A 10,792-nucleotide genomic window follows, 5' to 3' on the forward strand; every position below is an offset into this window, starting at 1 on the left:
TTAGAAAACTGTATAAATAAGGGAGCTTCAGCTCTGGATGTGAGATCACTTTTGAGACTCTCAACGGTGTGGATCTCGTGTGGTGGAACGGAATGAATAAACTTGGACCCTTGCTTCTTCTCACTCGTGGCTGGTGTCTTATTTTTCTTTCTCCAATTGAATATGTGAGTATCTGTTTCTATGTTAAGTGTCTTTGGGTAATAGGCAAAATCTGAGCCTTCAGGGGTGCGCACACACGCTGCCCTGACCAACTCAGAGCTCAGGCCGCTGGGCTCGGCCTCGGCTCGACGGATGGAGTGAGGTGCGCCCCTGTGCTGCCCCGACCGACTTGGAGTTCAGGCCCCTGGCCTCGGCTCGATGGAGGGAGGTGCGTCCCAGCGCTGCCCCGACCGACTTGGAGCTCAGGCCCCTGACCTCGGCTCGATGGAGGGAGGTGCGCCCCCGCGCTTCCCCGACCGACTTGGAGTTCAGGCCCCTGGCCTCGGCTCGATGGAGGGAGGTGCGCCCCCGCGCTGCCCCGACCGACTTGGAGCTCAGGCCCCTGGCCTCGGCTCGATGGAGGGAGGTGCGCCCCCGCGCTGCCCCGACCGACTTGGAGCTCAGGCCTCTGGCCTCGGCTCGATGGAGGGAGGTGCTCCCCGGCGGTGCCCCGACCCACTTGGAGCTCAGGCCTCTGGCCTCGGCTCGATGGAGGGAGGTGCACCCCGGCGGTGCCCCGACCGACTTGGAGCTCAGGCCTCTGGCCTCGGCTCGATGGAGTGAGGTGCGCCCCCGTGCTGCCCCGACCGACTTGGAGCTCAGGCCTCTGGCCTCGGCTTGGATGGAGGGAGGTGCGCTCGCGCGCTGCCCGCTAATGATCCTTTTGCAGGTTCACCTACGGAAACCTTGTTACGACTTTTACTTCCTCTAGATAGTCAAGTTTGATCGACTTCTCGGCGCTCCGCCAAGGCCCGCGAGGAGCCCCGGCGGGGCAGATCCAAGGACCTCACTAAACCATCTGATCGGTAGTAGCGACGGGCGGTGTGTACAAAGGGCAGGGACTTAATCAACGTGAGCTTATGACCCGCACTTACTGGGAATTCCTCATTCGTGGGGAATAATTGCAATCTCCAGTCCCCATCACGAATGGGGTTCAGCGGATTACCCGCACCTCTCGGCGTAGGGTAGGCACGCGCTGATCCGACCATTGTGGTGCGCGTGCAGCCCCGGACATCTAAGGGCATCACATACCTGTTATTGCTCCATCTCGCGTGGCTGAACGCCACTTGTTCCTCTAAGAAGTTGGACGCCGACCGCGAGGGGCTGTGTAACTATTTAGCATGGAGGAGTCTCGTTCGTCATCGGAATTAACCAGACAAATCGCTCTACCAACTAAGAACGGCCATGCACCACCACCCACAGAATCAAGAAAGAGCTATCAATCTGTCAATCCTTTCCGTGTCCGGGCCGGTGAGGTTTCCCGTGTTGAGTCAAATTAAGCCGCAGGCTCCAATCCTGGTGGTGCCCTTCTGTCAATTCCTTTAAGTTTCAGCTTTGCAAGCATACTCCCAAAATGACCAACTTCCAGAGACTTTTCCCCTGAACTGAGCTCCATAAGGGGGTTCAGTTTTGAGCTTCGCCAGGTCATGTGCACTATTTTCAGACAAAATGGCCAACTTCCAGAGACTTTCCCCCTGAACTGAGCTCCATAAGGGGGTTCAGTTTTCAGCTTCCCCAGGTCATGTGCACTATTTTCGGACAAAATGACCAACTTCCAGAGACTTTTCCCCTGAACTGAGCTCCGTAAGGGGGTTCAGTTTTGAGCTTCACCAGGCATAGTGAGTGATTCTCGTACAAAATGGCCAACTTCCAGAGACTTTCCCCCTGAACTGAGCTCCATAAGGGGGTTCAGTTTTGAGCTTCCCCAGGCATAGTGAGTGATTCTCGTACAAAATGACCAACTTCCAGAGACTTTCCCCCTGAACTGATCTCCATAAGTGGGTTCAGTTTTGAGCTTCGCCAGGTCATGTGCACTACTTTCAGACAAAATGGCCAACTTCCAGAGACTTTTCACCTAAACTGAGCGCCATAAGGGGGTTCAGTTTTGAGCTTCCCCAGATCATGTACACTATTTTCAGACAAAATGACCAACTTACAGAGACTTTTCCCCTGAACTGATCTCCATAAGGGGGTTCAGTTTTGAGCTTCCCCAGGTCATGTCCATTTTTTTTGGACAAAATGGCCAACTTCCAGAGACTTTTCCCTGAACTGAGCTCCATAAGGGGGTTCAGTTTTGAGCTTCCCCAGGTCATGTGCACTATTTTCCGACAAAATGGCCAACTTCCAGAGACTTTTCCCTGAACTGAGCTCCATAAGGGGGTTCAGTTTTGAGCTTCCCCAGGTCATGTGCACTATTTTCCGACAAAATGGCCAACTTCCAGAGACTTTTCCCCTGAACTGAGCTCCATAAGGGGGTTCAGTTTTGAGCTTCACCAGGTCATGTGCACTATTTTCGGCCAAAATGGCCAACTTCCAGAGACTTTTCCCCTGAACTGAGCTCCATAAGGGGGTTCGTTTTTGAGCTTCCCCAGGTCATGTGCACTATTTATGTACAAAATGACCAACTTCCAGAGACATTTCCCCTGAACTGAGCGCCATAAGGGGGTTCAGTTTTGAGCTTCCCCAGGCATAGTGAATGATTTTCGGACAAAATGACCAACTTCCAGAGAGATTTCCCCTGAACTGAGCTACATAAGGGGTTTCAGTTTTCAGCTTCCCCAGATCATGTGCACTATTTTCAGACAAAATGACCAACTTACAGAGACTTTTCCCCTGATCTGATCTCCATAAGGGGGTTCAGTTTTGAGCTTCCCCAGGTCATGTGCACTATTTTCGGACAAAATGGCCAACTTCCAGAGACTTTACCCCTGAACTAAGCTCCATAAGGGGGTTCAGTTTTGAGCTTCACCAGGTCATGTGCACTATTTTCGGACAAAATGGCCAACTTCCAGAGACTTTTCCCTGAACTGAGCTCCATATGGGGGTTCAGTTTTGAGCTTCCCCAGGTAATGTGCACTATTTTCGTACAAAATGACGAACTTCCAGAGACTTTCACCTTGAACTGAGCTCCATAAGCTCCTCAAAACTTCACACTTGTAATTGGTTATGAATGTTTAAGCCATTTTTCAGCGGGTGCCCGTCTGATTGCTCCCCAATTTTACCACGGGTGCTCGTGCGAGCTTCACCGCGGAAAACTGTTAAAAATAAATTATCCGCCTCTGAACGAAACCCACACGCTGGCTACATCGGGACACATGCCAGGAACTGAACCGCTGTGGAGATTGAATTTTAAAATAATCATTTTTCCCGATTTCGAGCGTTTTCCCACGGCTTAAATAGCGAAAGTCAGAGCGCACAGAAATCTCTGCGAAGCCCGTTTTAAACACAAAACTTCACACGTCATTGTTTATGAATGGATTTATGACTGAATTCAGCGGGTGCCCGTCTGATTGCATAAGCACACATTGGATTTTTTGTTCCCTTAAAATTCAGAAAATCTATCAGAAAGCCAGATGTTAGATGCTAAATATGTCAGCACTCTTAACCAAACGCTCCTAACCGAACACTCCTAACCAAATGTGCCTAACCCTAAACCTAACCTAATCCCTAAGCCTAACCATAACCTCTGACCCCTAAACCTAACCATAACCCCTACACCTAACCCCAATCCTAACCATAACCTATCCCAAACCGTGGCCTGACCCACATAAAAAAAAAAATTGTAACCTAATCCTAACGCAATCCCTAAAACCTAACCATAGCCGTTGCCCTAACCATAACCTCTGACCCCTAAACTTAACCTAACCCCAACCCCTAAACCTAACCGTAACCTATCCCAAACCATAGCCTGACCATGGTTCTATTTCATTTCTACTGACCACCAGAGGCGGTGCTTTCAGCACCTGGATGACTAATACCAACAAGGTCACGAGGAAGTTCTACGAGCCCCTTAACAATGGCTGTGAAACCGGGGAAAAAATGGCTGTAGCCACTGGGTTGTGCGAGATCACATTCACCCTATAAAATGTTGCAAATGTGCAGGTTGATGTCCATGATGCAGCTGCACAAATATCTGAAAGAGGGACCCCTTGAAGTAGACACCCCTTGGGCTGTCCATGAAGTAGACACTCCTGGTTGAGTTACCTTGAACCTGAGGAGGGATTTGGAGGCCCCTGCTCTTATAGGCATAAACGATATAGCCTCTCCAATCCATTTTGACAGAGGCTGCTTGGACAAAGCGTGACCTTGCCTATGCCCCATATGGCAAACAAACAGTGAATCTGACTGTCGGAATTCAGCAGTCATTCGGATATAACACTTTACAATTACTCGCACTAGGCACAACAAACTCGCACTCGACCCCTGCTCATTCTCCTGAGTTGGGGGCGCAAAAGCTGACAGACTGAGGGACTGGTTCATATAAGACGAAGGAAAGGTCTTTGGGAGAAATTAAGGGTTCAGCCATAAGGTTACCCCTGTGTTCCCAGAACTCCAGTGAAGGCACTCTCAGCTTACTGATAAAGCGTGCAACTCCCTTACTCGTCTCGCCGATGCCATGGCTAAGAGAAAAGCTGTTTTCACTGACAGGCGCCTCAATTCTGACCTCTCTAGAGGTTCAAATGGAGGCTGACACAGTGCCTTTAATACGAGAGGCAAGTCCAACGAGGATACTTGGTTTCAGCGAGGAGGTCTCAGACGTTGAGCACCTTTAAGGAAGCGGATCACAAGGGTGTGGGACCCAGTCGTCACGCCATCTACTCTATCGTGCATGGCTGAGATGGCAGCTATGTGTACCTTGATGGTCGAGGCTGCAAGGCCTCCATCAAGACAGGACTGGAGAAAGCTGAGGATTACCAGTATGGGACAGCGTGTTGGTTCCTGATTTTGTGCCTGGCACCACTCAGAAAAGAGCTTCCATTTGTTAGCGTACAACGCATTGGTGGAAGGTGCATGGGAGTTGTGGATGGTCTGGACAACTGCTGGATCACACAGCATTAGTAATGGTTCTGGCCCTTCAGAGGCCAGACCCAAAGTTGCAGCCGAGATGGGTTCGGGTGTTAGCTTCGACCCTCCAGCTGTGATAGAAGATCCCTTCTCACAGGGAGGCACCAAGGCTCCCTGTACAGTAATCTGTATAATAATGGGAACTACACCGTCCCTGGCCATTTGGGGGCTACTAGTAGCACCTTGTGATTGCCCCTGAGGATCCTGTCTAGAGAGGGCAGTATCAACAGTAGTGGAGGGAAAGCATACAGCAGTTGATTTGGCCATGCATGGGCCAGCACATCTTGGCCCAAGGGACTTGTTGGTTGCCCCCGTGAAAACCAAAGGGGACAGTGTGTCGTTGACAGTGAAGTGAAAAGATCCACCTCTGCCCTGCCATATCTATACCAGATCGTCTTGCACTAATTCAGGATGCAGCTTCCATTCGCCAGGGTGGGAGCTGTGCCAGCCTAAGGGAACACCCTGGGTAAAATATGCTCTCCTCTTCCATGGGCGTAGGCACCTTAGGCAACTGGCAGTGACTCTGACCAGCTTGTGCCTGTGTTGAGTGGGATGCAAGTCGAGGTCGTTCAGCCAGACCTGGAGAGGCCGTAATGATAGAAGGCCCAAAGGGACCACCTATAAGGCTGCTGTGAGAATATCGAGCAGTCTCAGAAATGCTTTGAGGACCAGAGCCCTGCCGCTTCTGAAGTGACTGATGAGCTGGAGGATGTTGTTGACTCGCCGTTGAGAGGGGGTAGCCATCATCAACCGTGAGTCCAACTGGATGCCAATAAACAGTCTTCGCTTACTGGGCATCTTTCCATAATTCACTGTAAGCCCTAGCTTGGTAAACTGGGACACCAGCAATGCTGATTCTCTGAGGGCATCTACCCTTGACTGGGAACAGATCAACCAGTCGTCCAGGTACGGGAAAATTCGAATCCCCCTGGCCGGTAATGGAAACAGTGCCACTGCTTCACACCTGGTGAAGACACCTGTCACCAGTGAAAGCTCGAATGGGAGCACACAAAACTGGTAAGCCCTTCCCTCAAAGGCAAAATAGAGGAATTGCCTGTGCTGGGGCACGATTGGAGCGTGGAAATATGCGTCTTTCAGGCCGATGGTTGTAAACCAATCGTTCTGCCTGATGCCTTGCAGCACGTCCACTGTATGTAACATGTGGAACTTGAACACCTTAAGGTGTGTGTTCAGAGGTCTTAAATCTAGAATGGGGCGGAATCCGGCGTCTTTGCGATAATAAAATAAGTGGAATCGAATCCCCTGTTCCATAAAGGGCTGTCTAATTGCTCAATGGCACCCTTCTTCAGGAGAGCCCAGACCTCCTGGGGTAGGGACAGAGCATTGTTTGGGTCCTTGGCTAAGGTCATTTTGACCCCCTGGCACCTCAGCAGTCGGCTTCTGAATTGAATGTTGTAGCCCTGTGACAGGGTTGACACAACCCAGGGGTCTGATGTAAGCGCTTCCCAGCATCTGAGCTACTGGCTGGTGAAGCACCCAACTGCGGGCGTGGTACAGTCATTCTTTACTCCTTCGCCCCTTATAATTTCTGGAGGGGCGACGGCCCGAAGTCTGGCCTCGCTGTTCCAAGCATGGGGGCTGGGTGGGGGTTGGCTGATGAAACCTTTCTTGGTGTTGTGTTCTCGGCTGGGTAATCGGCTGTGGTATGTACTGAGCCGTATTTGTTGCCCTAGAGGGTCTCTGTCTAGCGGGGTGTTCACAACGCAGACTAGCAAACTGTTGTCTGGCCTGTGTAACCTGTAGGCTGCGCTCCAGGGCTTGCTGTGCAGCCGGGCCAAACAGTTCCCCAGGAATAACCGGGAGAGAGCGGAGGGCTCTCCTGCAGGGCTCCAAAAGTGGAGACTGGGCCAGCCATATTTGGCATCAGGCGAGGGTTAACGAAGACATTAGCCTCCCCAACTCCCTGGTCATATAGGCGAATGCCTGCAAAGAGGCGTCACTCAGGTTCTGGGCAGAAGGGTCAACCTCCAAAGCCTGCAATGTCTGGGACAGGGCCAGCATAAGGTGTGACATGGAATTCCCAATACGTCCCATACGGGCTGCTGTCATAGCTTCTCACAACGAAGTCATCTGTCAACTGGCACTGTGGCCCGGGGCAGCATGCATCAGGCCGAAGCGCTTCATCAGGTGATAGCACAAGAGCGGCAATAGCCGGCTCTATATTGGGCATGCGGTCAAGGCCATGGTCGGATGCATCCTGCATATTAGCTAGTGCTCTACAGTCTGTCGGCAGATGAGAGAAACGTCTGGGGTCCGCCCAGCACCTCTGCAGCTCCTCAATATATGGAGCTGAGGGTAGGATACAGAGAGGTGCAGACTGAGAGGTCTTCCTGAAAAAGGCGCTCTGAGGAGTCACCTGGACAGATGCTGCATCTAACCCTAGATGTGCCAAGGCCATTTTTACCACAGGCCTGACTGATGTCTGACTGGTCTCCGAGCCCTTCAGTGTACTGTGGCTAGTTCCCTGCGAATTGGGATGAGATGTATGGGAGCTCTCACCTGTCCCCTCCTCACCATAACCTCCCCCAATAACTAGGCTCTCCGTAGCCCTAGTGGAGAGTGCATCCTCCTCCTGGGTCTCCAAGGCTGGTGACAGTATTGGGGGCAGCACCCTGGGAGGAGACTGTGGTGCAGCTCCAGCAGGACCACTAGCAGGCTGTGCACTGGGTGGTTGCAGATTAAGGAGCAGAGACTTAATCTCTGCAAATTCAGAAGCCAAGGTGTCTACCTTCTGGGCTAGGGGATCTACCCTTCTGCATTTCCCCGTACCAGGGGCCCCCCGTGAATCGGTCTTACAGCGCTTATGAGAGCTGGGAGATATGGCCTGTGTAGGATGCGGTTGAGTGCCCAACATGCCCTCTAGCTGGGCCAGCCTGGCTGCCCATGCTGCTAAACTCATGGAGCTGAAGTTCATGCATGCCATATCTGTAAGTCCCTCTCTTAAGTGTTCAACCTCCAGGCACGAGGGACATCTCTCATGGCCATCCTCTAGCTCCAGAGTGGCCAGGCAATCAATATATGTCATAAACAAAACGTAATTACTATCCACGTGGCTTTCTGTGTGTGACCACTTTGCCAGGTGGTACTTGAGCACGAAGAGAGAAATATCTACCCTTTGCCGTATCTCTGCAAATAATTAAAGAAACCCACAAACTAAATCACGGGGACAAAAAACAATAACCCGTTTTGATCAGTGCCCTTCAGGGCACGTTGTGTAGCCTCTTCTACCTCAATGAGTCACTTATGAGAATTAAACAATAGCGATATTGGGAAATGATACCTCTATGATAACTATACACTGACATGCAATATGGTGCAGTTAAGAGCAGACACGCTCACACTGTGGCCAATAATTGAGTTCAGGAATTAAATCACGGGGACAAAAGCAGTCACCCGTTTCAATCAACCCCAATCAAGGGTGTTGTGTAGCCTGTCCTACGGATAATGAGCCAATTATGTGAATTAAACAAATAACAACATTGGGGAATAATCCCTCTATGATCACTATGCACTGTGATGCAATATGGTGCAGTTAAGAGTGAACACGTTCACACTACAGCCAATAATTAAGTCAATTCATGAACTAAATCGCGGGGATGAAAAACAATTCAATGAACCCCAATCGGGGTGCGTTGCCTACCGACAGCGCGCTTTCAAAAAATGAAACAACCAAAATCGTGGGGAATAACTCTGCAATAAGTATAAACAGAAATTTACGGAAGGGGATTCCAACCCGACTTCAATTATTTAGCGTTATATCCGCGTTAAAGCGAGAAACACCAAGTGAAAATGAACCGTAAACTGCCGATTGCCAAATTAGAGCGTGCACACTCCTAAACAGCATTGATAGCAGAGTTACTTACCTTTCGCTGGAGAGTGTACTATTTGAAGTGAAATAATCACAAAAAATGCTAACCACAGTCTTTAGAGGACAAAAGTTCATAGCTCCAAACCCTACTTCAGGTTACAACACTACCAGCGGTGCCTGCACTCCTGAAACCTGCTTACCAATGCGAGAAGATTGCCAAGAGGTCATTTCTGGGGTGAACGTGCATTTAGTACCGGGCAAAAGGCACACGTCACCCAGGTCACAGGTGACTTTGTTGATATAAACACTCGACTCGTTTTTGAAGGGACTCGGAGGGTTTTTGAAGGGTTTCAGAGTTTTTCAGAGGGTTTTAGGGTTTTTGAAGAGTTTCAGAGGGTTTTAGAGTGTATTAGGGTTTCGGAGTGTTTTAGGCTTTCCTAGTGTTTTAGGATTTCGGAGGGTTTTGTAGGGTTTTGTAGGGTTTCGGAGTGTTTTAGGATTTCGGAGGGTTTTGTAGGGTTTCATAGTGTTTTAGGATTTCGGAGCGTTTTGTAGGGTTTCGGAGTGTTTTAGGATTTCGGCGGATTTTGGAGGGTTTCTGAAAGTTTTGGAGGCTTTCGGAATGTTTTAGGGTTTTGGAGGATTTTAGAGGGTTTTTGGAGGGTTTTGCAGGGTTTCAGAGGATTTCAGGGGGTTTTAGGGTTTTGGAGTGTTTTAGGCTCTCTGAGGGTTTTGGAGGGTTTTTCAAGGGTTTCATCGGGTTTAAGGGTTTCAGAGGGTTTCGGAGTGTCTTAGGGTTTCGGATGCTTTTGGAGGATTTCAGAGGGTTTTAGGGTTTCAGAGGGTTTTGGAGGTTATTTGACGGGTTTTGGAGGGTTTTGGAGTGTTTTATGGTTTCTGAGGGTTTCTGATGGGTTTCTGAGGGTTTTGGAGGATTTTAGGATTTTGTCGTGTTTTGGATGGTTTCAGAGGGTTTTTGGGTTTCGGAGGGTTTCGGAGGGTTTTTGGGTTTCCGAAGGTTCTGGCTGATTTTATGGTTTCCTATGGTTTCTGAGGGTTTTGGAGGGTTTCGGAGGGTTTTACGTTTTCCGAGGGTTTTAGGGTTTCCAGGGGTTTTGGAGGGTTTAAGGGTTTCGGAGGGATTCTGAGGGTATTTGAAGGGTTTCGGAGGGTTTTAGGGTTTCATAGTGTTTTAGGATTTCGGATCGTTTTGGAGGGGTTCGGAGAGTTTTTGAAGGGTTTCGGAGGGTTTTAGTGTTTCGGAGGGTTTTGGGGTTTCGGAGTGCCTTAGGGTTTTTGAAGGGTTTCAGAGATTTTCAGAAGGTTTTAGGGTTTTTTTTAAGGGTTTCGGAGTGTTTTCGAGGGTTTTGGAGGGTTTCAAGTGTATTAGAGTTTCATAATGTTTTAGGGTTTTGGAGGATTTTGGAGGGTTCTGCAGGATTTCATAGGATTTCAGAAGGTTTTAGGGTTTCGGAGTGTTTTAGGGTTTCAGAGGGTTTTGGAGGGTTTTTGAAGGGTTTTGGAGGGTTTTAATGGGGGGATCTGAAGACTGTTTATGTGTAATGACTGTTGGTGAGTGAAACTTGTTTAGAGCTGAAGTTTAAGGTTGCAGGAAAATGACTCAACTGGTGGAGTCTCTCACACTTACTCACACACACACAGACAGAGACACAGACACACACGTACATGCTCATTAGTAGCAGGGGCGTAGAATCCATGGGGGACGTGTCCCCTGCACTTTTAATAAAACGTAAATTCGTCCCCCGCACTTTTTTCACTGGCCATGGCCAATTTGTCGAACCTTTGATCGCTATAGGTGTACGTGTCTATGTCTTTTTACGTGACCTGCCGTTGCCCTGACAATTGTTCACTCATGTCACGTGTCACGCTCATGCAGTTCACGATGAACTCAAAGCAGCA

The sequence above is a fragment of the Ictalurus furcatus genome, chromosome 25, assembly GCF_023375685.1.
Source record: "Ictalurus furcatus strain D&B chromosome 25, Billie_1.0, whole genome shotgun sequence".
NCBI lineage: Eukaryota > Metazoa > Chordata > Actinopteri > Siluriformes > Ictaluridae > Ictalurus > Ictalurus furcatus.